Source organism: Pseudorca crassidens, chromosome X, assembly GCF_039906515.1.
Source record: "Pseudorca crassidens isolate mPseCra1 chromosome X, mPseCra1.hap1, whole genome shotgun sequence".
Taxonomy (NCBI): Eukaryota; Metazoa; Chordata; class Mammalia; order Artiodactyla; family Delphinidae; genus Pseudorca; species Pseudorca crassidens.
Window position 1 is genome coordinate 79,074,632 of NC_090317.1, and position 4,457 is coordinate 79,079,088.

The following is a 4,457-nucleotide window of genomic DNA, read 5'->3' on the forward strand; positions in this document are numbered from 1 at the left end:
CACTCACTCCCAGTTTTATGGAGTAGGAACTAGAAGAAACTACACTGTTCTTATTTGTGGAAAGAACATATGCTTTGGAATCAGTCAGGGTTTTAAACCCTGGCTTAGCCATTTCCTAGATGTGTGACCTTGGATGTAACCTACCCTCTGTGAGTCTGTTTCCTCAACTGTAACATTTGAATAAAAAGAGTGCATATGTAAAAATAAATAATAATAATAAATAAACATATGTCGAAGTGAAGTATTGGATCAAGAAGAAATCATTTCTTGAATTCCTTTGTTCCTTGAATTCCTTTTCCCCGCAAGAAACCCAAATCATGCAAATCATTCCCCAATTGAGATATCTAAATTTTAAGAAAGCAAAATTATTTTAATTAAATGTTTAAATAGTGTTCAACAGAGCTAATATATTAATTTGTATCTGATTTATGATATAGTTGAGATATATTTTTATGTGCAAATGTGCTATATTTAGGATTTATATGAAATTAATTAATATGAATAGTAGATCAAGTAATCAATGTGTATAGTAAAATTATGACAATTTTATAGGAATGGGAATATTATTTTCCCATATCTAAATAATACCAAGGTTTAAATTTTTTGTATCCTGAATTTTATGACAGATTGGTGACCATATCAACAGCACACTTAATTGGTATTTCCATTCCTAAGCAGATAAGCACAATTTTTTCTTTTAATTCTTAAGTTTTAGAAGATACTGGAACCTGCCTGGTGGGGAGCGCTAGGCTGCTAATAGTGGAAAACAAGGAGGTGACAAGAAATTTTATTGAAGAATATCCATCTTAATAATAATAGCAAGTATTTCTATAGTGCTTATTATGCCAGGAACTGGATCTAATTTTAAGCTAGCTCCAAATATTAACTCAATCTAATTCTCATTGCAACCCTAAGAGGTAATTATAATTATCATCATCTCCATTTTCCAGATGAGAAGACTAAAACTCAGAGAAAGGACATGATTTGTCCATCTGTCAAACCGCTAAAAATATCAGATCCCAGACATGAACCCAGGCAGCTTGACTGCGGAGTCTGGGTGCCTCGCTATTCTGCATACTTCCACCAGTTGTAAGAAACGAAGGAATATCTGGGGCAGCCAAGCTAGGCAATTATATGGAGTCTATGCAAGGGGATTTTGAAGGCTCAGGGAATGGACATTTGCCTTCCCACTCACCTCTCTAACTATTTACTTGCTGATTCCTGATGTTTCATTTATTGTGATTCATTTATTTGACTTAAGATTTGGCCCACTGTTTATAATGCAACCAACCCCTAGGTGAGGTAACACCAAGAACTAGGAGTTATTTTTATTTTCCCAGTCTGTTTTCATTTTTATTTTATGAATGTCACTTTTCATTGTACAGGTTTGATCTTTATATGGTTGAATCTCTCCATATTTTCCATACGTCACTGTGGCTTTACAACTTATCATCCCTCTAAACCTTTTCTATAATTAAAGCTGTTTTTGCCCTGGACTGAGGGGAGACAAACTCCAACCTTCACATCATAAGTTGCAATGTCCACTCTGAGATATCTAAATAAAATCTCTATCATTGTCTTCTTGAGCATAAATCAAAACAACTTATAATTTTTCATGCTCTGATGCTGTTTCTGTTCATTGAATTCTTTCCAAATTTGGGGGCACAAAATGACTGAGAATTAGGGGGAGTGGAGAGTAAGGTGAAAGGTATTAACATGAATTCCTACTATATTTCAGCCATTGTGCTAAGTGCTTTTTCACGCGTTATCTCTTTTCATCTAATACTTAAACATCTCTATGAGGGGGAGTAGGGACCTATAGGTGGTTTCAGGGTGTTCCAGACTGGGAAAGGTATGAGGGGACCCTGGCAAGATTTAGCCCTCCTGGAAGCCCAGATGCATACCCAGTCCTGGCAATATAAAGAAAGCAGTTAAAATGAGGTTCTGAAGGTTATTGGAAGCAAGACATACAGTTTGGTCATCCTCAAAGAGGTAAGAGTTGAAGGATGATGGAAGGGGTACTGTCAGTTCCCTGAGGGAGAAAGCAGAAGGAAAAAAGATTTGATGTCAGTATCTTGGTGATTACTTCTATTTTGAAGTCAGGAGAAAGAAAAGGAACTAAAGAAGGAAAAGCGCACTCAGAGAAGAAGGCTATAAGGGCAGTGCTGTGGCTAGATAGTCAAGGGAAGAAACCCCATTTCAGCATGACATCACTCTGGGAACATGGCTGTGACCATCTCCTCTGGCAACAATACAGACAGAGCCCAGAAGCTAGCCTGCTGCTCTGCTACCATAGATGCCAATGAGAACTAGGACAGATTGCAACAAAAATGAAACACAGATGAAAGCATTTGGTGAACAGTAAACATACTCACACACAGGTGAACACATGTCTTGGCAAATCCTTCTGACCATTACCAGCTTATTTTTTGGTGGAAGGGAATTATCCAAGGAGTCAGAAAAATTACAAAGATAATTAACCAGCTCCTTTTGCTGCCCAGCAGTCCTAAAGGATACTATTTACAGCATCATAGAATCCCAAAATGACTGAGCTAGAGTACCAGACCACCTAGTCCAATCTCTTTGTGTTAGAAATGTGGGAACAAAAGCCCAGAGAAAGGAACAGACCTGCACAAGGCCACACAGGGAGTTAATGGCAAAGCTGGACAGAGAATCCAGGTCTCCTGCCTCCTCTTCCTCCCATTTGAGTGATTCTGAGTAAATGAGAAATGAATGAGGAAAGGATTGATGACAAATGTTTCCAGTAAGTTGATGAATTTTTAAAAGCATATCTGGTAAAAAATAGAATCTCAAGAATGTCAGCATTACAGAAGTCCCTAGAGTTCATCATCTAGTATTATGTTATTTTATAAATGAGGAAACAGAGAAGGCTTAGCTGTTTAGTGGTGCAGCCAGTCCCTCAACATAACTCTCCTGCTTTCTTAGTCTACCTCTTCATGGAAGCTGATCAGCATAGATTTAGAAAACCTGCATAAATTTATTTAATAAAAAAATACAGCAAAAGTAATTGTTCACATGATTTCTCACCTCTCCTGATCAGAATGCAAGTGCTATGGGGACAAAAATTTCAAGGAAAAGAAAGAATGACTACATCATTTAGAAGAGGATAAATAAGAAAGGACAAGGGTAGATGGGCTAAATGACTCACATCTACTGGGGGTTGGGAGGTTGGATGACACAGTGAGTGATGTAAGCCTTAGGCTTACATCTTGCTGGGCTTAGAAAATGAGGCTTTAAGCATGTATCCTCTGTTAGGTATTTTATTTTAAGTTCCAGGGGACATTAGAGAGTTCTATCCTATTGTTGTAAAGATGGTAAGACTAAGGCAGTGTCAGAGCTGGGATGTGAATCCAAGGTCCTGGACTTTGTAGCCAGTGTTTCTTCTCCTCCCTTGCATTCTGGATGAAGCTGGTAATGTTTATTAAGAAAATTCAGTAGAGGTATACTAGGCTACTTTTCTAATAGGGTTTTTCACAATAAGGTTTACAGACTTGGAGTGGGGCTCCCCTACTCTACCAGCTCTTCTTTATACCTTGCACTTTACAAGTGGAGGATCTAGGTCAGTGACTTTGGGTAGTTGAGAAAGGATAGAGAAGTGAGAAAGTTCAGTGACACAAAGCCATCAAAAATAGCAAAAATCTCAGCTGAAACATTGCCTGAAAATACCTAGCACAATCCATGTAGGCAGATGCAAATTATATGCTAATTATCCACAATTCCCATTTACTAGGGGAATCTTGGTTAAGGCTTCAATCACTCCCCCACCCCATTATATGAATTAATAGGCCAGAGTAATTGAAGGAATGAAGGACGTGCAAGTTTCGGGAAGAGTGAAAATGGGATTACCCATCTCTGCCCCTAACTCACTGGTTGGACTGAGGAAGGTCAATTAAAATTTCTGCTCTTCGGTTTTTCCATGTGCCACATGTGGGGTCCCTCCAATTCTAACATCCTATGGTTATCTTCCAGTCTTTCCTGTCTCAGTGAATGGCACTACCCTATTACCCAAGCTAAACATCCAGAAGTCATTTTAGATGCCTCTATCTTTCTCTCCGTACATTCGTGAGCTAATCATATCAGTTATGCATCCAATAATATGTTTCCCATCAATATATTTTTCTTTATATTCACTGTTATAATCCAATCCAAGTCACCATCATCTATTTCCTGGATAACTGCAATAATCTCCTGGCTGGTTTTCCTGCTGCCATTACTGTCCCAATACAATCTATTTTCAGAGCAGTCACAGTGATCTTTAAAAACTAGATGATGTTACTCCCTTACTTAAAACACTCAATGGCTGCCTACTGTAAAGAGAATAAAATCCAAACTCCTCACCATGATTTACAAGATACTGTTTGTCTCTGCCTTCCTCAGTCTACTACTGTTCCCCTCAATCAGTCAGAGACATGCCTACTTTTTTTGTTTTTTGTATC